The 24,065-nt window shown below is 43.4% G+C and overlaps 1 long non-coding RNA gene across 1 annotated transcript; it reads right to left on the reverse strand.

Moving 5' to 3' along the window:
- Nucleotides 1-1,169: 1,169 nt before the first annotated feature.
- Nucleotides 1,170-6,010, reverse strand: LOC141985834 (uncharacterized). The gene is made up of 3 exons (XR_012639031.1): nt 5,824-6,010; nt 3,015-3,081; nt 1,170-2,242 (listed from the first exon to the last, which is right to left on the reverse strand). It is a non-coding gene; the product is annotated as an uncharacterized LOC141985834 (long non-coding RNA).
- Between the last annotated feature and the right edge of the window lie 18,055 nt (nt 6,011-24,065).

The following is a 24,065-nucleotide window of genomic DNA, read 5'->3' on the forward strand; positions in this document are numbered from 1 at the left end:
AGGGCTGGTTGAAAATTTTCTTTTGAAACTGTTTGGATGCAAAATTAGGTTTTCAACTTAATTACATTTTTAGCAAAAAGTATCTGCTTTCTACAGAAAATTTCAATTTTTCAATCACAAATAAGCAAATGTTTGGAAACATTTTGATTTGGATATGCTAACATAGTGTGTCATGGTAACTGAAGGTCAGTCTAGCATGACTTGCATTGTGGGAATTGCTCACCACAGTACACATATCTCTTGGCCAGGCAACCCAGGATGTGTGTAGTAATGCAATACCTTTCCTCACTATGAGGTGAGATTGTAGTGCATCATTAGATATATAGCCTGACAGAGTCCAATCTATAGACGAGACTAAGTACCTCAATTAAAACCCCCCATGAGGCATCACATCATCATGAGATTATTTTGAGTTTGCCCAAAAGTCATTTTTCGGGCGAGCGGGGGTGGAGAGGAGTCCATGCTTGCCTATCAACACTATGATTGAACGAATACCTTTTAATCGTAAGAGCCCTGTTTGCAGCTTACAGCTTTCAAACATTAGGAATGGCTATTCGATTCCCCTCTTGCTATTAATGCAAGCTATATGTACTTAGTGATGTTGCTTTCCAATAACTCTCTGCTATTTAAGTTACATATAGTAACATCTTAAAATAGTAGGAGCTCTTTAAACTTAAGTTATTTAAAGAATACTTTTCATCAGGTTGGAGCACAGAAAAAATAAATGGCTTTTAAAATGATTAAATGTCTAAGTGAAGCAAAAGTGTTTCATAATTTTGAAAGCCTTCTATTGTAAGTAAACTCATCACCAGGGACCATTATGAACAGATTTCAATGACATTGTTTCCTTCCCCGTTTGACTTAAAGGTCTTCTGATTGACTGAAATACTCTACTATTTAGGGATGGGACATGGCGGGAGAATGCAACAAGAGTTCCCACTGTAGTACTCTGCTAGAGTGTATATCAGCCCTGATTTGAAGAGACTACTTCCTTTATGGGACTTCATGCATTGACAGTGAATAGTTTAAGGGAGTGGTTTGTATGTAAAATGAATGGTCCCATAAGAAGCACAGTTTCAACTAGAGTGGTGTGGCAGTTCAATGACAAGACAGAACACAGCTTTTAGCAAGCAAGCAGGCTGGTCTCTGCTAACGGGCTTCTCCCTGTCAGCTTTCCACCTTCCCCTTTATTCTCTCTCTCTCCCCGCGCATTACATTCTCCAACAGATAAAAGGAATACACTGGCTTTGTTTAACATTCTTATTTACCAATTTCTATCTACTGCATTCCTTGCTCTCGGGCCTTGAGCCCAGTCCTGAGAGGCTTCCCACGATACATATCATCTTGGCGAGATTCCAAGGTTGATGCCCTTGAAAGAAGCTGTGTGTGCACTACTCCTACACAACACTCCGGGTGTGCCCTGAATGTTGCCAAGCGCATAAGCCTTATGAATCCTACATCCCCTCCTTTTTTGTTTATTTGTGCTCGGCCATCTCATGGTAGCCATCAATTTGCATTTGCAAGCCAATTAACTCCCAGACAGACAAGGTCATAACTCGTGGAGCCTGCCAGGGCGGGTCTCGACAAAGCCTTAACAAAAAGGAATACATTGTACACAGCAGCAGCAAAAAATAAGCTTAAAAAGGTAAAGTGTGATTGGCCTGGCCCCGATTAGCCATGCTAGAGTACTGGGAAGAGAGGTTCGAGTAAGCGGCGAGCATCATCTCATTCCCAATTTCCTCAGGGTGATGACATACTGGAATAAGGCACGTACCTAACAATTCTTCAGCTGCTACAAAATCAAATAAACAAAAGTGGGTAACATTTGCTATTGAAGCCAATCTTTCCCATAGGTTATATGTCATTCGGGCCTGTAACGGAGAAAGCGCTCCCGAATCAACCCCTCCAGGAAATAGCAGGCACAAAAGGCATACAACCAATACAGAATTAGCAATAATTTGGGCGAGAATTGCCACAAACAAAGTCTCAAGAGTCTCTGGCTGTTGGTTTGCTGCCAGTCTTCGTTGAGCCGCGGCGACCAATGCTTTTACTGCTCCCCATGTCACGGGCTGGCTTGGGACGCTACGCCTCTTCTGTTTCCGTCCCGCCGTTGTCGACCCGGGAGGCACCGCGGTCTCCTCCAAGGTCAGCTGAAAATCCGGTATGGGGTTCGACAGCCCTGGTGCCACGCCATGCTGTTTCAGTGCCGGTCGCACACACCAGGCCGGAGCCCACAACGGTCCTGCAGGGAGAAACACAGCAGCATATCCCCGACCCCAAGTGATTAAAGGCACTGGGCCCAGCCACTGCGGATCGGGCAGCTGACGGTAAAAGACACGCGGTCTTTCCAGTACCTCAGATTTGTGAAAATGGCGATCCGCGGGGGTCTGCTGATCTGCGTTCAGCGTTAAATTATTTAAAGTAAACAAAAGGATATGCAGTTGTTGCTGAATGTCTCCTAAGATTCGGAGACGCAGCTCCCCTTGTTTTAATTGTTTGTCAAGCAAGGTTTTTAGCGTGCGATTTGCACGTTCAACAATAGCTTGGCCTGTGGAATTATAAGGGATCCCGTGTTTGAGACGGACGTCCCATTGGGCACAAAAGGTGAAAAGTGCTGTGGAGCAATAGGCTGGGGCATTATCCATTTTTTTCTGGCTCGGGTGACCCATAACAGCAAAACAGGCTAGCAAATGGTGAATAACTTTGGGAGTGGCTTCCCCATGCTGTGGGGTCGCCCAAAGGAATCCCAAATAGGTATCAATGAAAACATGTAAAAATGAATAGGGGTGGAATTGTGGCACGTGAGTGACATCCATTTGCCACAGCTGATTCGCTGCGGTACCTCTAGGGTTAACGGCATAAAAAAAGGTAGGGGCAGCAGCGGCACAGTGGGGGCAGGAACGAACAATGGAACGTGCATGATCAGCAGGAATATGAAACTGTCGGGCCAAAACAGAGGCAGACTGATGAAAAAAGGAATGGCTTTCAATGGGGTCAGAAAAAAGGGAATTTACCTGACCACGTAACGCGCGATCGGCGTGCGCATTGCCTTCAATGAGTAGCCCAGGCAGAGGGGTATGACTGCAAATATGAGCAACAAAATAAGGGAAATTACGAGTGGTGAGGAGATACTGGAAAGACAAAAACAGGTGAAGGAGGTCCGCATCGACCTGAGGGGTAATGAGGGCAAGGGGTAAATGATCAATTACCTGATAAACATAATGCGTGTCCATGATCAAATTAAAGGGACAATCAGCAAAAAATTGAAAGGCCAAAATAACAGCAGCTAATTCCAAGGACTAGTAAAGCTCTCCAAGCGCTGTGCATGCAAATATTGTTGTACAAGTGAATGAAGCGCTTTCAGCTTTTCTAGAGGGAGGGGCCACTGGTCAATCCATATGGGCTCTAAGGATTGCCATACCAATGGTAATGCGGATGGCAAGGTGGGTGAGGGAGGATTTTGGGCCATTATATATTAATATCGAGGGTGGTGTCCAGCTTTGTAAGTAAATCGCGGCCCCAAATACTGAGGTGGACAGGGAGTACAAAAGGGCGGATTGTAGCAAGGGCACAGCCTCCTGGTTTAGAGACCGTGACCCAAGACAAACTTTGGCGCCCAGGTTTGCTACCCTCGATCCCCCACAACTCTTTAGAAGGAACTGTTGGCCAACCGACCGGCCACTCCGGATCACGAATCACCGTAACGTCAGCTCCAGTGTCCACCAACCCTGTAAAAGGAACATTATTTAAGAGAAGTGTTAACTGAGGTTTTGAGGGGCGGACCGACATTGTCAGAGCAACAAGTGGAGAGGACGTATTGTGAGACGGCGACTGAGACAGCGTCGATCCAAAGCCGTTCCCGCCCCGGGTTCGATCCTCTGCGGCTGGCACCTGATAGGGGACTAAAATCAATTGTGCAATTGACCGTCCACGCGGGAGCGATTGCGGAAGATGGGTCCACACCTGAACCTTAATAACACCAGTGTAATCAGCATCGATGACTCCTGGGATGACAAAAAAACCCTGTTTCCCAGCGTGTGAGCGAGGGAGAACCAGACCCACAAATCCGGCAGGGAGAGGTCCCGTCACCTGTGTAGGTATGGCGCAAACCTCCCCTGGCAACTGAAAATCAGCGTCCTCCTGCATAATCAAATCAAGCCCTGTACTTCCGGCAGTCGCCGCCCTCATGGAATCTATGGATTGTAAGGCAGAGGAACAGTTGTCTGAGTGGGAAACACCCCCGTTTGGCCCTGGGTTCGGGGGGGACCCGTTGTGCGGTTTCCCGACCCGCTACGACACTGATTAGCCCAGTGATAGCCCTTCCGACACTTGGGGCACTTCTTTGAGGGGCGGGCGGGCGCCGTCGATGAGCGGCACTCCCGCTGAAAGTGACCCTCCTTACCACAGCGGTAACAACGCTTCCCCTCCTTCCTGGTTTTTCGCAGGGCGGCAGCCAGAACTCCAGCCTTATGTGCTTGGGTTCCGATGTTTTGGCACGCCCGCAGCATGTCCGACAGCTCTAGAATTCCAGAGGCTTGTGCAGCCTGGAGAGCACGGCGGCAATCCTCGTTCGCATTTTCAACCGCCATTTTTAACAGGATCTCCTGAGCTGCCACAGGGTTATCCACCTGTCGGAGGATAGCCTCCTGCAATCTGTTGGTAAAATCCATAAAGGACTCTGATGCACCCTGACGGATACTGGCAAAGCTTTTGGTAGGCTTGCCCGAATCCGGGACCTTCCGGAAAGCATGCTGGGCGCAGGTGGAAATAATGGGGAAGACGGCCTGAGGGAGTTGAGACTGCAGCTGAACAGTAGCAAACTGGCCCTCCCCTGCCAACTGCTCATAAATGATACCTTGCTCTCTATATACCTGGGCTTGGTGTTCCGCCATCTGCCGATACTCACTAAGCCAAATAACATACTGACTGGGTGTCAGCATCATGCGCAACAGCGCCTTCCAATCTTCAGGGATCAGGAAGTACCCACTACCTAGCCCTTCAATGAGACCACGCACATACGTGCTAGTCAGGCCGAACTCGCGAATCGCTTTCTTTACCTCTCTGATCACCGAGTAAGGCAAACTGACCCAGTCTGCAACCTGGTTGCCCTGGCCATCATCCTGCCAGGTCACCGGACAAACTGAGACCAGATCAGCCAGCTCCTCTGCTGTAAGATCTGAGCGAGTCTTCGCTGCGTGAACCATTTGTTGCACCAGCGAAAGCCTCTGAGCAGACGCAGACGACCCCCCGGGGGGCCCCGGAGCATGGGGCCCCACGGGCGGAGGGCGATCACACACCGGCTCCGGTGGGGAAGGCCAGGGAGGCGGTGGTAATAGAGGCACTGGGGGCGAAGCAGGGGGAGGGATGGTTGCAGGAGCGGACGGGGGTGGTGGGATTGGCAGTCCCTCTATTGGCGCAGGAGAGGGTCTTTCTGAGGCGACACACTGTTTCGCATTGTCAGGAGGGGGGATGGCTGCAGGAGCGGACGGGCGTGGCGAGATCACCAGCCTCGCGAGGGAGGGCCTGTCCGAGGCGACACGCTGTATCGCGTCGCGGCAGAGGTGCCAGGCATGTAAAGCCTGCACGGACGCCCGAGGCTCTTTGTGCAATGTCTGGCCCAACCGCTCCCAGTCAGCTAGCTTAAGGGTTCCGGCTTCAGGGTACCACGGGCATTGGGCACTCACCTCCTGTAGCAGGAGAGTGAGTTCTCGAGTGGGGCAGTCATGATGAGCCTTATGCAGCAAATACTGTAGCTCATTGCGGTGCTGCACTTGCAAAGCAGAGAGGGAGCTTCCCATACTTACCACAACGAAAAATACTCACCGGGATCCACGAAGCGGATGAGTGACGCGTCTGAAACCCTTGCCGGGCGAGGTGAGTGCTGAGGGCCCCACGTTTGGGCGCCAGTTGTGGCGGTTCAATGACAAGACAGAACACAGCTTTTAGCAAGCAAGCAGGCTGGTCTCTGCTAACGGGCTTCTCCCTGTCAGCTTTCCACCTTCCCCTTTATTCTCTCTCTCTCCCCGCGCATTACATTCTCCAACAGATAAAAGGAATACACTGGCTTTGTTTAACATTCTTATTTACCAGTTTCTATCTACTGCATTCCTTGCTCTCGGGCCTTGAGCCCAGTCCTGAGAGGCTTCCCACGATACATATCATCTTGGCGAGATTCCAAGGTTGATGCCCTTGAAAGAAGCTGTGTGTGCACTACTCCTACACAACACTCCGGGTGTGCCCTGAATGTTGCCAAGCGCATAAACCTTATGAATCCTACAAGAGTGGAGTCACTTCTCTTGGGATGAGGAGAATGTATTATTTTCTATGGATGGTGATCTGCTGAAATTAGTCTTGTATATTATTATATAAGTTCCAAATCATATTGCAATGTTTTAGTAAGACTATTAAATGCACTGGGTATAGTGCTAATTTTATAACAATCAAACAACAATATGTAGCTTTGAAATCCAGATGACAGCAGTATGTTTAGGATATTTAATGCAAAATATAATGGGTCAAAATCACCCATACACAAAAGGATGAATTTGGCACCAACTGGACAAATGAAAGACAGTCTCACTCTCCACCCATGTTTCCAGTATCCAATTACATTATAGGCTGAATGTAGGATTTCCTGTTCTGACTACATTATAATATTCTCATTCAAAAAAGATTAGGAGTGTCTAGTAACAGTACCTCGGGGCCCACATAAAATATTTTTGCTCAGTCAACACTGAAGTGAGCCTTTAAATAATAATTCAAGAAGTAATTTAATCTCAACAATGATTGTTTTATGGTATCTACATGACATTTCTCAGGAGGTGGTGAAGTAAGCAAAATAAGGGGAATTCAAAGGGAAATAAGTGAGAAACTAACATACAGGAGGTAGAAAACAGGAGGTGTTCAAAGAGAAACAGAAAAGGCATTCAAAAGATTACTTGTGGATCTCACATAATATACAAGAAAAGGATATTTAAGTGATGAGGATTTAGGAGGAGACAGCAAGCTGACTCAATGTCCATGCAGCAAACTTGGAAACTTTGGAAAAAAAATCAATTTAGGACTTGATACAGTAAGGTGCAAAGTTCCCTCAACTCCCATTGCAGTCAGTGTTTTGTGCATGTTTTCTTAAAATCAAGGGGGAAAATACAAGAACTGGGTACTTAATAGTGTGATTTAATGGCTCAGAAAATATGAACAGGTCAAAATGTAGTGACTTGTGGTTGTTGGTAATTCCCTCATATAAAGGGAAAATGGTGAATTTTGACATTAATTGTTTGTGAAAAGACAACAAAGCCTCACCACTCACCAACACACATTCTGTGGTTGTGTCATTTTATTTCTTTGTTCCAAATAGACAAGTCTATTTTTATTTCTTGAGTGCTGGGCTGCAATATTACTCTGCTGTTGTGTACTGCCTATATCAACTTTCTTTCTAGTGTTCTCACAGCAAATAACCAGATTTCCGTATGTCTACTGATAGACAAATGCCAGATTTTCAGAAGAGCTCAGCAAACATAATTGCGGAAGGATTTTCAAGAGATCTCTGCTCTTATTTAGGTGCATAAATTAAGTGGCAACATTTTAAATATTACCTAATGTATGTGTGTGGAGAATATAAATGAATTCTCTCTCTCTCACACACACACACACACACACACACAAAGTATCACTATGCCAGCTATTGGGCAGGACAGCAGAACTCAACTATTGCAGCAGATGTATTTCCCTTCTATATAAGGAAGCACCAGGAGGCATTTTACTTCTCTGGGGAAGTGATATTTCCCACAGCTACTCCTGTGGTAATGCAGCTCCATATTAGCAACCGAGGTCTGAGGTTATAGGTATAAGAGCCCTGAGGTTAAATTTTCTGAAGTGTTTAAGTGATGTTGGAGCCTACATCCCATTTTCAAGAGCAAGTAAGACAAGTAGAATGTTTACCCAGCATACTGGAACCCACAGGAGCAAGTCTTCCAGCCTGGGTCAGACTTGGGCTAGTCCAGTAGATTCTAGCACTCTAAAACTAACCTTATAGACAGTACTTTGAATTTGCAGCTTGGGCTGGAACTGGAGTTCCAAAGTCTATGGAGCATGGTGGACAAGTTTGCAAATTCATGTCACTTGTCTGAGAACTTCAGCAATTCTAAAGTCTTCACTGTACCCCTGGGTGTGAATTTGAGGATCTCTTTTATTCTAAATACACTTTGCATATAAAAAGATAGGCCAAGAGTATCTAGTATACAACAAGTTCTTCAGAAAAGCAAGTTATACTTCAATTAAGTATGGCATTTTAGAATGCTTATATTTCATTCTGCTTGCATGACGTTCCCTTGGGGTTTGAGGCAAGGAAGCCCTGGGATGAATGAGATAACATTTTGATGTATGTGTAGTGGTGTCTTAATGTGGCCTCAGTATCAAAAGGACAGATTATCAACACAAGATGCTTGACTTAGGCCCACTAAGACGTCCCAGAGTCTTTGTAAGAGGGCTGGTGACCCTTTTGCCCATCTCTAACAAGTGACACTCATTTCTTTTCCTGTATTTATTCAGGAATAAATCAGAATAAATACATACATATTTGTGATAATCTACAATAAGAGTTCTCTAACCCCAGCAGTGTCTGTTTTTAGGAACAACTTGTCTTTGCTAGTGCCTATTCTGAACAATTCGTAAAGAAACTTACTCACTGAGACACAGCAAAAGAACCAACTTCAAGCTACTAGACATCTTGCACTCATCCAGAGATTCATCTGCCAGCCACATTCCACCTGAAAATTTTAAAATCTACTAGTCACCCACATGACAAAAGTTAGAGATACCAGCCTGATCATATTTCTAGCATTTGAGAATGATTGCAAATGCTAGCACTGAAAGATAAAGCCAAGAATATATCAATCAAAATAAACTATAGACATGTGCAAACCCATACTGTACCATATTGCCAGGTTAGTACATAGTACCCATCCCTTCCAAAGCCACCTCCATTCCTTTTGACAAATTCTCATAGTGAGATAATTATCCATCTGGTTTAAAAAAAAATCAGAATATATAATTTTAAAAGTCATGAAAGTTTCCGTTAGTTTGATCATACACTTGAAAGATAAAAAGTAAGGTAATATCAGGTTTCAATCTTCATAGTGATGACATCATAAAAGGATATCCTCACCTAAAAAGAGGTGAAGTATTCTAAATACTTAAGGTATTGACAAAAAACTAAAACAGAGACAAATCTGTGGCAAAACATTAAGCATTTGGGCGACACAAATCTAACAATTAGGAAACTAAGAATAAATGATGTATTTGGTCAGAACTATTTTGTCGTCACAAATGGTTTTCAGCATAAATCATAAAGTTACAGAAGAAGGCAACAGATACAAAGCTTATATGATTTCAAAAGAAATCTAGATATGTATTTCTGGAGGGAATGATTGAGAAATATAATAAAAGAGCTGAGGAAAAAAAATGGAATTGAGCTCAGCAACAAGAGAGAGCAGGCATATTGTCCCAGATAACATTTTCCTGTTCCTGAAGTATCCGATATTAGTTTTAACTGAATTCTGAGAACTCATTGAAAAGGTTGTGTGCAATAATATGTGCACTGAATTCTGGTACACTAGTGAAAAGCTTTCCTCTCTTCATCCACTATACTGTACTGCAGTGTATTTTAAAATAATCTTCATTGTTATGGGAGCTGTGGGAAGCCATGCAGGCCGCAGGGAGATGCAGCCTCCCACTTCCCACAGCTCCCATTGGCCGGGAATGGTGAACCACAGCCACTGGGAGCTGTGGACGGCTGTGCCTGCGGTGGCCAATGTACACAAACGGTCTCGCGGCCCGCCAGTGGATTGCCTGCGGGCCACATGCGGCGCATCGGGGTCACAGGTTGCCCACCACTGGTATGGAGTGAGAGATAGACATACCCAGAAGAGTTTACAATTCAAATACAGAAAGCAGGCTTACTGTGGGGAAAGAACTATAACATACAAGCAGAATGAATGGAGTTAAGGTCTCCAAGTGTCATGTTTGTCCCATGATTGGTTTGTTTTACAGGATATTTTGGTTGGGTTTTATTTTTATTATTAAAAGTGATGTTGGGTGAAGGGAAAGATAGGAATAGATTAGATAAAGAAAAATAAAGAAATGGAGTGGAAATATTAAGAGGCATGGTCTTCTCAAGCCTACCATAGAGAGCAGATGAAATGAAACTAAAGGGAAAAAACTGTGCAGGAGGCAACTGTTCATGAGGGTTGGCACAAGCCACCAGAAGGGCAGAAAATGTCCAGAGTCAAAACTGAATGAACCATTGTCTTAGCTTGGACTGTTGGATACAAATGATGCTATCAAACTGCTTCTATTGTTGCTCCTGCAGGCTTCAGTCTCCACCCCTAGCCTGGTACCCTCTTGCAAGCTCTCTCTTCCCTGATCCCACACTGCTTTAGTACCCCTCAGAGCGGTAGTTTAGTTTGGGGGATACAGCTAGAAAGGAGCATGGGTAGCCATGGCTGATCTCATTTCTTCCCCCCTCCCCCCGCCAGTAGGTGCATTTCACTATGTTTGTTTAATGCATGTTGAACTCACCTGGAATTACATTTTCAAAGAGTTTATTTTAAGGATGCAGTTAAACAATTTCTGTAACTGAGCTATTGGGTATGCAAATTAATAGAAATATTGTCAGAAATACAGGTTAAACACTGGAAAACCTAGAAAACAAAAGCTGTTGTTCATGCCCAGTTGAACTCTTAAATTGGGTATTAGATTTTCTCATGCCTTGTGACACATAAGGCAACTCAGTGTTTCTGCTTCCATTGGTCTAATGCCACTTTTCTTGGTCCATTATAGACTGTTTCCATGACAGTGACATATTTGTCAATGGTTCTTAAATATTGTCTATTGTCCTCTTTTCCATCTTCCACCAGATGACATCCAATCAAGGGCTTGTGGACATCATACAACATCTGAAAATCACTTCAGCCTTTATTGGCTAATCATTACACTGGGAGCATATTTGTGCACTCACAACATCAGATTTTCAACAAGTTCAGGGAAAAGATTTTTTGCTGCACACTTTTGAACAAGCCTTTGTTCATGTATGTCCAATTTAGCCTTTCCTGCATGCATACATCTTCCAACCCCTTGTGTAAGTCATTTAAGCAGTGAGTTAGTGTGTCCTAGTGGATTGGGATGTGCGTTCTATGTCAGGCTCAGCCACTGGCCTGCTGGGTGATCTTGAAGTCATTTCACCTTTCTGTGCCTCAGTTTCCTTATCTGTAAAGTGGCAAGAGTGATGCTTGCCTTGTTTGCATTCTACTTTGAGTTCTACTGATGAAAAGCTCTAGGTCAGAGCTAGGTATTCTTTATTATAAAAGTACAAGACGGGGCCCAGAGTTGGGCTCTTAACTTTAGGCAACCATTTTAAAAAAAATCTTAGTTTAATTTTTTCATCCAAACTCTCTTCAAATTCATTATAGATTTGTCATGCTTTCTTTTGTTTGCTTATATAAATTAACCATTCATTAACCTTGGCATGTCTTTTGTACATAGAAGATAGAAGCATTCAAACTATTCTGCAACTTTCTTAAATGAAAGATCTCTTTCCATTTCTGTTGGGATACAGCTGCTCAGCCTCCTAACATACACCATATCTCGCTTCTTCTGACCCTTCCTTGACCTGTCCTACTGATTCCTCTCCCCATATTTGTTCCAAAGCAATTTTAAAGAAATCAGGTAGGGTCTGGTCACACAGGGAATGGACAGCCTGCAATTGGAAGGGCCAGGATGGAGGGTGAGCCACATCCACTCCTAAACTTGCAGAGGTTATGGAGAAAAAAAATAATGCAGCCCCAGGCTGTAGTCGTTCCCTTCAGTGCTGGGGAACTCTCCCCCCATTGATGTAGGGTTTTGGGAGCAGCCACAGACAGGTTGTGCAACTCCAGTAAAACCACATTAGAGTCATCAGCAAGAGGGGAGAAGAATGGCTACAGAGGCAGAAGTGAGGCATAGGGACTCCATGAAGATGCCACTTGCCTCTCTTATCTGATGATTTCCTCTGTTCTCAGTGTAGAAAGTGACTTATTGTTCCAGTAGAAAAACCCTGTCTGCCTCACCAAAAAAATCTGCAAAATGATTCTTCACTGCAGAGGATGTGAGGGAGATTCCCAAACATGATGCATTCTTTTTAGGTGAAATATCTGATTGAGGTGTCATTAGCAGAAGTTTTGGAACAAATTGATAAACTAAACAGTAATAAATCACCAAGACCAGATGGTATTCACCCAACAGTTCTGAAGGAACTCAAATGTGAAATGGCAGAACTAACAACTGTGGTATGTAGCCACCTTTAAATCAGCTTCTATACCAGATGACTGGATGATAGCTAAAGTGACACCAATTTTTAAAAAAGGCTCCAGAAGTGATCCTAGCAGTTAGAGGTCAGTTAACCTAACTTCAGTACCGGGCAGATTGGTTAAAACTATAGTAAAGAATGGAATTATCAGGCAGATAGATGAACATGGTTTTTATAAAGGAAAATCATGCCTCACCAATCTACTAGAATTCTTTGAGGGAGTCAACAAGCATGTGGATAAGGGTGATCCAGGGAATATACTTAGATTTTCAGAAAGCTTTTGACAAGGTCCCTCACCAAAGGCTCTTAAGCAAAGCAAGCTGTCATGGGATAAGAGGGAAGGTCCTCTCATAGATCAGTAACTGATTAAAAGATAGGAAAGAGAGGATAGGAATAAATGGTCAGTTTTCAGAATGGAGAGAGGTAAATACTGGTGTCCCCCAGGGGTCTGTACTGGGACCAGTACTGTTCAATATAATCATAAAATGATCTGGAAAAAGGGGTAAACAATGAGGTGGCAAAGTTTGCAGAGGATACAAAACTATCAACATACTTAGGTCCAAAGCGGACTACGAAAAGTTACAAAGGGATCTCACAAAACTGGGTGACTAGGCAACAAAATAGCAGATGAAATTCAATGTTGATAAATGCAAAGTACTGCACATTGGGGAACATAATCCCAACTATACATATAAAATGATGGGATCTAAACTAGCTGTTACCACTTAAAGATCTTGGAGTCATTGTAGATAGTTTTCTGAAAACATCCACTCAATGTGTAGTAGCAGTCAAAATAAGCTAACAGAATGTTGGGAATCATTAGGAAAGGGATAAATAATAAGATAGAAAATATATTGCCTTTATATAAATCCATGGTACTCCCACATCTTGAATACTGCAGTGTGGTCACCACATCTCAAAAAAAAAAAGAATTGGAAAAGGTTCAGAAAAGGGCAACAAAAATGATTAGGGGCATGGAACAGCTTCCATATGAGGAGAGGTGAATAAGGCTAGACATTTCAGCTTGGAAAAGAGATGACTGGGGGGGGGGGAATATCACAGAGGTCTATAAAATCATGGCTGGTGTGGAGAAAGTAAATAAGGGAGTATTATTTACTCCTTCTCATAACAAGAACTAGGGGTCACCAAATGAAAATAGGCAGCAGGTTTAAAACAAACAAAAGGAAGTATTTCTTCACACAACAGAGTCAACCTGTGGTACTCTTTGCCAGAGGATGTTGTGAAGGCCAAGACTATAACTGGGTTAAAATAACCAAACAACCAAACAAAAGAACTAGATGAATTCATGGAGGATAGGTCATCAGTGGCTATTTGCCAGGAATAGTATCCCTAGCCTCTCTTTCCCAGAAGATGGGAATGGGTGATGGGGATGATTACCTGCTGTGTTCACTCCCTCTGAATCACCTGGCATTGGCCAGTGTCAGAAGACAGGACACTTGGCTCAATGGACCTTTGGTCTGACCCACTATGGCTGTTCTTATGTTCTAATGGGACCCTCATTCCAATATTTCTGCAGATGCTCTGGGCCTCCATTAGCATGGTTTTTATTGTGGGAGGCACTTTAAGTCGCCATCAAAAACTTGTTAGAATCTAAGAACTCTCTTATACAACTAGATTAATGCTGAAGATAATGACCTGAAGAAGAGGTCTGTGTGAACTCAAAATCTTGCCTCTAACCAACAGAAGTTGGTCCAATAAGAGATATTGGACCCACCTTGGCTCTCTAATATTTTGGGACCATCATGGCTACAAAAAATACTGCATATATTAAAATATTTTTCCTCACAGAAATAAAAAATAAATTGTTTTCCTCCGCATAGGATAAAAAATTGCAACTTTAAAGTGGACTGTAAAAGGTAAGGGGGGGGGTGCAGAGAAAGACTCATGAAAGGAAGAATTCCAAAAGCTCAAATGCTATATTTGTGGACATGCGCATGTGAAATTCAATTGTGAATCAGGGTACCTGTGTGGCAACTTGAATTTTATTCACTGATTGAATTTCATGAGTTGTCTTGTTAAGTATGATGTCCAAAATTTCCAGTAGTATTTTGCCGAGATTCTAATTCACTGCATCCTTTGGGGCCACCAGCCTCCAGATCAATGCTGAACAAGATCACATTTGTTATTAAAATTAAATATATAGAGAGAGAGCAGACAATACATCAGTCTAATTAAAAAAAAACCCAAGGATTTATATACATTTCACTTCTGCATGTAACAGCTCTGTTTCAGAGTTTTTGGCTTCTCATGAGGGATCACAAACTTCTATATGTAAATGGTATTAAATATTAACTTTTTGCCAAGAAAGATTGCTTTTGTTAAGATTAAAAAGACAGCAGTATGGGTTTATTCATGCTCCATCTGTTCTATTTTCTCCAATGGCAACTTCAAAGCACTTTAGGATTATTGAATGTTTGCTAAGGAATGCCAACACAATAGTCCTCCCTCAGGAGAAGAAATCAGAAGAGTTCAAGAGTGAAAGGAATTCTCAGTCTCTCAGTTGGCGGTTTAATCCAATATTTAATTGTATGTGTATTTATTTCTATTGATTTTTTTTAAGGCTGATTGAGAGAAAATAACTTGCAGCCTTCTTAACACATGAAGAATTACAGCAGGAGCTGGTATAGTTTACTGAATGAACAATGCTATTCATAAATGAAGAAAATTTCAAAAGCTTGTTTCCTGCTGCTAATTTTGCTAGTGTAGTGAATTATTGTTGGATTGCTGGGAACAGCAGGATATCTTTATGATACATGTGCAGGAAGGAACAGATCTGATGAGTGATGTTAATCATTAAAGCCCCAGTTAATGTAGGTGTCAAAAAAAAAAAAAATCTGAAGTACAATCCTCCCCCCTTCATGTTTTGCCTCAAAGTAACTTTTAAAAAAATATTGGTTTAAAACATGGCCTTGTACATTGATGAGATGGTCCTTCTAGAACTGTGTTACTCAGGGCTCTCAGACAGACGTACATATGGGAAATGGATTTTTGCCTTCCCCGCCATCATCACCCTTGCAGTTAAGTCATCTCAGCCGTCTCTTTTTCAGTTTCTTGAGTCTGATTATAAGAATTAATAAATAAATCTGCAGATTTCAGTCTACAGTAGGAGAATGTTTAATCTTGCTCATCCAGAAGCTGTTAAGGAGCTTAACTCAGAACTCTGTTTTGTAGCTCAAACATTTTTAAGTTATGCCATTTTCCACCTTATAATATTGCTGTCGTCCTTGCTGTACAGATTATTTTCCTTGGCATATGTGTTTTAGATCTATGAAAGGTATTTCTAAGACACCTATCACCAGGAAATCTTACTTGATTAGTCTGTAGTGAACAGAAGTAAAATCATAGTTTTATACAGAAATTCATCTGTCCATGGTAATGGGGATATAGGAATTATTTTAAGCAGAACTGTTAGAATCATAGAATATCAGGGTTGGAAGGGACCCCAGAAGGTCATCTAGTCCAACCCCCTGCTTGAAGCAGGACCAATTCCCAGTTAAATCATCCCAGCCAGGGCTTTGTCAAGCCTGACCTTAAAAACCTCTAAGGAAGGAGATTCTACCACCTCCCTACGTAACGCATTCCAGTGTTTCACCACCCTCTTAGTGAAAAAGTTTTTCCTAATATCCAATCTAAACCTCCCCCATTGCAACTTGAGACCATTACTCCTCGTTCTGTCATCTGCTACCATTGAGAACAGTCTAGAGCCATCCTCTTTGGAACCCCCTTTCAGGTAGTTGAAAGCAGCTATCAAATCCCCCCTCATTCTTCTCTTCTGCAGACTAAACAATCCCAGCTCCCTCAGCCTCTCTTCATAAGTCATGTGCTCTAGACCCCTAATCATTTTTGTTGCCCTTCGCTGGACTCTCTCCAATTTATCCACATCCTTCTTGTAGTGTGGGGCCCAAAACTGGACACAGTACTCCAGATGAGGTCTCACCAGTGTCGAATAGAGGGGAACGATCACGTCCCTCGATCTGCTTGCTATGCCCCTACTTATACATCCCAAAATGCCATTGGCCTTCTTGGCAACAAGGGCACACTGTTGACTCATATCCAGCTTCTCGTCCACTGTCACCCCTAGGTCCTTTTCCGCAGAACTGCTGCCTAGCCATTCAGTCCCTAGTCTGTAGCGGTGCATTGGATTCTTCCATCCTAAGTGCAGGACCCTGCACTTATCCTTATTGAACCTCATCAGATTTCTTTTGGCCCAATCCTCCAATTTGTCTAGGTCCTTCTGTATCCTATCCCTCCCCTCCAGCGTATCTACCACTCCTCCCAGTTTAGTATCATCTGCAAATTTGCTGAGAGTGCAATCCACACCATCCTCCAGATCATTTATGAAGATATTGAACAAAACCGGCCCCAGGACCGACCCCTGGGGCACTCCACTTGACACCGGCTGCCAACTAGACATGGAGCCATTGATCACTACCCGTTGAGCCCGACAATCTAGCCAGCTTTCTACCCACCTTATAGTGCATTCATCCAGCCCATACTTCCTTAACTTGCTGACAAGAATACTGTGGGAGACCGTGTCAAAAGCTTTGCTAAAGTCAAGAAACAATACATCCACTGCTTTCCCTTCATCCACAGAACCAGTAATCTCATCATAAAAGGCGATTAGATTAGTCAGGCATGACCTTCCCTTGGTGAATCCATGCTGACTGTTCCTGATCACTTTCCTCTCATGTAAGTGCTTCAGGATTGATTCTTTGAGGACCTGCTCCATGATTTTTCCGGGGACTGAGGTGAGGCTGACTGGCCTGTAGTTCCCAGGATCCTCCTTCTTCCCTTTTTTAAAGATTGGCACTACATTAGCCTTTTTCCAGTCATCTGGGACTTCCCCCGTTCGCCACGAGTTTTCAAAGATAATGGCCAAGGGCTCTGCAATCACAGCCGCCAATTCCTTCAGCACTCTCGGAATGTTAATTATTTCCATGCAACAGAAGTTAGATTTTAGCAGGTGTGGGTTTCTCTATCTTTCCCCGACCTCTCCCCAGGCAGGAAAGAAAGGAAAACTAAGATGTTTACAATGTAACTCTTAAGACAGGTGAACTTTCCATCTGTAGTGAGTATACCTGCCAAAGGCAATTGAGTTAGCAGATATCACTGCTGAGCTCAAGAGGAAACAGGGTTCTGGCTTGACCAGCACACGACTCACACCAAAGCAGTCACAAGCAGAGGTGTGAACAGGCAGTTCAGCTATTAAGCCATCTGAGGTCTCCATTGTCATTGTTTCATTGCAATCCTAATTGGAGTACTGCAGTGCAATGTGTCTTTATAAAACCCAAGAGCTCTTTCAATCATCAGTAACTGTATTGGACCTATCATGTTTACAAATCCATTCTCCACAATGGCCATGTAACCTGGAATTAACAGTTGTCTTGATGGAAATTGTGGCCAAGATTACTTCAGTAACAGATGTTTTCAGCTGTGAAAAGTCTTCCTAGTCTTCCTTCAAGCTGAGTTAGCCTAAGGGATGCAGACATCACTTATTGTCTTTCTAGCTGGTTAGGGACTGACAAGCAAGTCTGACTGCTGACCTGCTCCTATATACTAATTACTTCTGACAAGAAAATCATGATGCAATCACATCATTTGGTAACCCATTTTTTTCCTCCAAACTGTAAAACCTTATAATCTACTCAATATATTGCCACAAACAGCTGTGGATTCTGTGCTTTGTCAGTATTAGGCTGTGGCATTTTAATGCACTACACTGAGAACAGTTAGAATCCTTCAGTATGGAGCAGGAGAGGTCATGCTACTTATAACTCAAGTCTTAATGGACCTTTTCAGGAACTGGATGATATAACCTGAATACTCCCATCATGCCTATAGCATCCCCCTGATGAGCTCCCTTCCTCCAGCCCCAATACAAATAGAGTTAAACCTGAAATAATGGCAACAGCAGAGGACTATTCAGTAATCTTAACAACTATTTTATTGTAACAAACATATTATGCCACTCCAAGAGTATATTTTAAAGTACTCCCCTTAAGATCAGATTGTTCCACTAAGGCACAGGCCTGTAAACAGTGACTTTGAGATGTATTTATCATTTCTAGTGCAGTTAAGTGCCTAGAAGTCCAACTGATGATCAAATCATGCTAGGCACATAATAATAGCAGGTACTATGCACTTATAATGAAGAAATGGTCCCCATTCCTGTCTACCATCCCAGGGAAGAACTTTTGAAGCTCCCTGGTAAGGTGATGGATCATGTCTCCTGTACCACCACTTAGCTGAATTCAGGTGGTTGACAGCCTTTGTGGCTCTCAAGTTCTTCAGATTGGTATTCAAGTAACATTATCCAATACATTATACACAGGTTCTCTGCATTATGAAAGGCGCTGCATTGCACAATATTTAATGTTTGTCTTGTAAAGCAAACAAATTGTATTACTGTTGCCTTATTTGAATCTTGAGTCAAAGAAACCCTACTGTTTTCTTACTTCTTTGTGGTCACTACCAGCCCTTATGTGGAATGATGCCTGAAGCTTCCAGTCATCAGTTTGTTTTTTTCTGGGTATTAGTGACTCCTTCTGCCACTCTGTCAAATTAGTGAAGGCCAAGAAAAGATCAGATGCCCTATTAATTCATTTGAAAGGCACTTAAATAGACTTTCTAGGTCTCTGCAAATCTCTCAGATTTCTGTTCTCATGCCCCTTGGAAGAAAAGGACTTTCTCCCAACAGTCTCTGCCTATAAAAGATGACACCCTCTCTACTAGAAGAGTGCACCAGTTTAACTATTAAATTTAAAGTTTAGTTGAAGCTAAATTGATATATGTAATGTTTAAACTGATTTTGGTGTGCACATTAGGGGTTCAACTAAAGAGAGTTTAAAATTGATTTAAAGTAGTGCAATGTTCGGTATAGACAAGGCCTCAGTTTTTAATGAAGTTGATGTTTCAGTTGCCTTCCAGGCATCCATGGGAAGAACTCCCATCCATTACATAGGACCAAGATTGCACGAAGGGCACCTATCTGCCTCACACTCACTACAGGATTGGTCTGCATTTGATTGACATTTGGAGCTTCTCTCTTTCAACCAGGAGTGCTAGAAAGCTTTTTTAAAAATAGATTCTGCAGATGTTGATTAACCTAATGGAAGGAGGAGGATTGCCCCTCCACTCATATGTGACATTGTGTGCAAAAGGGGACAGGGCCATGAACTCACATCCTTCACACTGCCTTTGGCATGGATAGTACCCCAGGGCACTCATAGGAAGTGCATTGGTGCCTAGTCCTGCATAACGAAAGGGTGAATCAAGAGTTAATAAGACTCCTTGTACCTTCCCCTGTACCCACAAAGGAGCCAGGAACAATTTGGCTCTTTATTATGGAAACCTATGGTTCTTGGATAGAGCTTTTAAATAAAGTGATAAGCAATAAATACAGCTTTTCAGTTATTTTTAACTTCATATTAATGTGCACGTTGACCCATTTTTATACTTAAAATAATTACTGTCTTGCTTTCAGAATTGTTTATGCTTCCTGTCTCAAGCTTTGATGTATTTTTTTCCATTAATGCTTTTCATAAGCATATTGTGAAGTACTCTGAAGGAAAATATATAAAATCAAAATGATATAATTACATTATAAGATTAGATCACAATCAATTTAGGGATTCTCATATTATTGTAGAACGCCAGTGAAGTTACAGTTTAGTAGCTTTAGATACATTTGCATATTGCTTGCTTTTCATCTAACAGTATTATTTACCAGTGCTTACAAAATCCCATTAATTGTATAGGATCTAATAAAGTAAATTTGTAGTATGGGGATAAACTAATCTTCTGAAATATTAGGGACTGTAAAAATATGTATTCCACCATTTGTGAATCTTGGTATGATTATTTGTTCATATAGGCTTCCATCCACCTTGGATAAAAAGCTGTTACAACTTATAGTTACAGTATTTTATAGGTCACCATCTAAAGCAATAAATATTTTTTTTCCTTTGAATCAAATCTACATGGCAAGTCTTTGTTTCTAAGCAGCTACTGATATTAGAATTTTCCTATTTTCTTTTTAAGATCTTATTAGGCAAGTCTCATTGTGAGTTTTGCCTAAGGACTTCAAAATGTAGACAAAGACAATAGTGTTTTATATATAAACAAAATCTTGCAGTTCTATGGCAACATCAGTGAATCCTTTTTCTGTAGGGGTTAAGAAGGGATGAATAGAGATCAGGGAGAACACCACATTTGTGTTGTAACAAAGGCTAGAGGACAGAATAATAGTCAAGAACAACAGGAAAGTAGTTTTTGATTTTTTTTGCTAACTGTTAACAAAAATCTTAAACTGTGTTTAAAAACTGCTGTTCTTGAAAACTTCATGTTAAGGCTGAAGCTTGAGATCTTATGAGCTGCAAAAGAGGAAAGCTTGTGGTAACAAGTATAAGAAAGAATTATCTACCAGCATGTGGTGTTCGCTGAATGGGTATTAGTTCAATGAATAAATTGGAACTCAAATAATCTTGGCACAAAGGTTTTGGAGCTACAGGCCAGAAAGTTACTCAACAAAACACTTTGGCCTTTCACAATCAAGAAAGGGTTGAAGTTATAGCTTGACAAAGGACATTCCAGGAACAAGGCAACAAATCTATCATGCTACAACAAATAGCTTAAGGAGATATTATGGGACTAGATATTAACCATTACTATAAGGCAGGGGAAGGAAAATTTTCTGGCCTGGCGGCCACATCACATTTCCAAAATTGTATGCAGGGCCGGTTACGGGAGGCTCTCTCCCCCCAAATAGCCAGGCATGGCATGGCATGGCATGGCATGGCATGGCCCGGCCTCCACCTCCCAGCCAACCCCCCTACTCCCTGACCACCCCCCGACTCCACACCCCTGAGTGCCCCCGCCACCCCATCCAACCCCCTCCTTCTCATTTATGACTGCCCCCCCAGAACTCCCACCCCATCCAAACCCAGTTTCCCACCCTCTGACCGCCCCAACCCCTATCGACACCCCGAAACTCCCCAGACCTCTATCCAGCCTTCCCTGCCCCCTTACCGCACTGCCTGGAACACCGGTGGCTGGCGGCGCTAGAGCCACATCGCCCAGAGCGCCAGGTCAGGTCGCGGCTCTGCAACTGCGCTTTTCGGCCGCCCATGGCATTGCGCCAGCAGTGCGGCTCACTGAGACTGCGGAGGAAGAGGAAGAGCAGGGGAGGGGAGAGGCCGGGATTAGACTCCTGGTCCAGGAGTTCAGTGGCCAGGCAGGAGGGCCCTGCAGGCCATAATTTGACCCGCCTCTGCTATCAAGGGGTTATATAAGTGGCAGTATAGAAGGGCAACCCTCTTGGTACTGAACTTGGCTCTGCTGTGGCCTGCCTCACTTCCCCTTCCCCCCCCCCCCATGAGGTAACAACAAGGCCATTATAACAGCCTAGTCAAACAGAAGGCACACTCTCTACTTTACAGCAGAGTCTCTTCACTTAATAAAGCCTTCTCAAAGAAGCACTTTTATAACAGTTTAAAAGTATTTTACCTCAAAGAGCAGATAAAAGTCTCTGTGTTTATTCTTCCCCACCACCTAGGGAACTCTAGTCTTTACCCTGCTCATGGTCTCTCCTAGGCCTTCCTCCATGCAGAGTTTTTGCCTAGTTCAGGCTCCCTTCCTCTAGAGCTTCCCAAACAGAGTTCTAAGGCTTTTCTTAGGCCCAGTGCCCTTAATTAACTGCCTTCCTGCTACATAGGCAGTTAATATCCCCAGGTGGACCTGATTTGGCTCATTTCCTCCAGCTGAGCCTGGGCATTTGACTCCCCCTAAAAGGCCAGCCCTGTGACAGGCAGTCTTTTCATTTCAGTACTGATGTTGGGTTTAACAAATTATAAGAAACAGGGGACATTGTTGTAGTTAGATGTAGTTTAATTTAAATTCAGTAATTTAAAGAGAGCATTTTGACATAATATACCTAGAATTCTGAAGATGCTATATGAAACCAAATTTCAATTTAATTCCAGACATTTATTTTATTCTCTCATTAAATAATTTTTATTCAGGAATACAGAGTAATCTTATTTTAGTGAAGGATTTATTTAATTTTAGAGAATAACTTCTCTCTGGACTCAGTCCTGTAAGGTGCCGAGATGCTGAGGAATGTGCTGGTTCTTGCCGACAGGCTATTCCATATTGCATAGTTATGCTGCTGCTGTTTTGTTTTTAATTGACATTAGGTGTATTTTGTATGGGTGGCAGAGTGCTTAGAACCTGGGACAAGTTTTTTTCTTAATATGAAATCAAAGTAAATACACATTAGTCTTATTGGTATTGCTGTTAATTGTGTGGACTGACAAAACTTAAGGTCCCAATCCAGCAAGATGCTATACATAGGCAGACCCCAACCCCAAGGTAGCTGTACATTGCTGCACGGGTCTGCTCACATAGAACAATGTGCAAACGGGGGCTAAATCAAAATAAGCCTACAGCAAATGACACTAATGCTAAAAATATAAATCCTAGAAAACTGAGTTCCTGATCTTTCCCCATAAGAGCTCCCCGCTTCCTCCTTTCTTTATCACATGGCCAACACAACTATCTTCTCTGTCACTCTAACCCATAATCCTGGGTTTATCTTTGAATCAGCACTCTCCTTTGAGCCACACACCCAGGATATCTCTAAATATTGCTGCTTCTACCTTTACAAGATCTCTAATAGCCAAGCTTTCCTCTCTGCCACACTCCCAAAACGCTTGTCCAAGTGTAAGCGGGGGAATAGTCCTGCTCTTGTGGGGAACTTTCCTGGCTTCTGCACTACCCCGGTGAAGTGGGCTAGCGAATGGATCTGAGTCCTCGCTCCCACTTCCTTTACCCAGTAGCCTCCCTGCCCTTGAGGACTCCCCTTCCACTCTCCTGTCTGGCAGAGTCCTCGTAACCCCAACAAGGCTGGGCCCAGGATTCCTGGGGGGCTCGACCCCCAACCCTGCTGTGGTCACCTGGGACAGGGGCTAGGATGTCCCCACTCCGGGGTGTACTCTCTGCACTGGGCACTTCTCTGACCCACTGACCATTACATACAAGTTAAAGTTATTTAATCAACAATTAATTTTAAAAAGAATAAGGAAAAATGGGAAAGGTTAAAGGAAACACATCAACCCGCTCTGTGACAAGGAACTTCACAAACAGTGTCTCTGGAACGTCAGGGCAGTTCACAGTCTGTTCCTTGTAAGTCCCAGGCCTTCTTCTCAGGCCCTGGCTGTGCTGTAGGGATGCTGTGGGTTGGACACTTGCTCTGGTGGTGGCCTCACGCTCTCAGGGTCTAAGTGATAGGACCCTTCTGCCCAGTGTTGCCCCCGCCCTGTCGGGGTTACGATCCAAGCCTGGCCTGCAGAGCCTCTTGGCTGAGGCATCTCCCTGTGCTGGGCCCACTGCCCAGTGTTCCCGTCGCTCTCCCCAGCTGCTCACCGCACCCAGCTCCAGACTGCTCCAGTCCCAGCTCCACCACTCTGCCCCAGCACGGCTGCTGCTGCTCTGCCTCCAGCTCCCTGGGCTGCTTCTTTGGCCCCTCTGACTCTGATTGCTACAGCTCTGCTCCCAGGACAGGTCTGCTCTGCAGGCTGCTTCTGTGACTCTGCTCCCAGCACTGACCTGCTTCGTGGGCTGCTTTTCTGGCCCCTCTGGCTCTGGTTGCTGCAGCTCTCCTCCCAGGGAGAGTCTGCTCTCTCTGGGCTGTGCCTCTGGCTTT

The sequence above is a fragment of the Natator depressus genome, chromosome 4 (genome assembly GCF_965152275.1).
Source record: "Natator depressus isolate rNatDep1 chromosome 4, rNatDep2.hap1, whole genome shotgun sequence".
Taxonomy (NCBI): Eukaryota; Metazoa; Chordata; order Testudines; family Cheloniidae; genus Natator; species Natator depressus.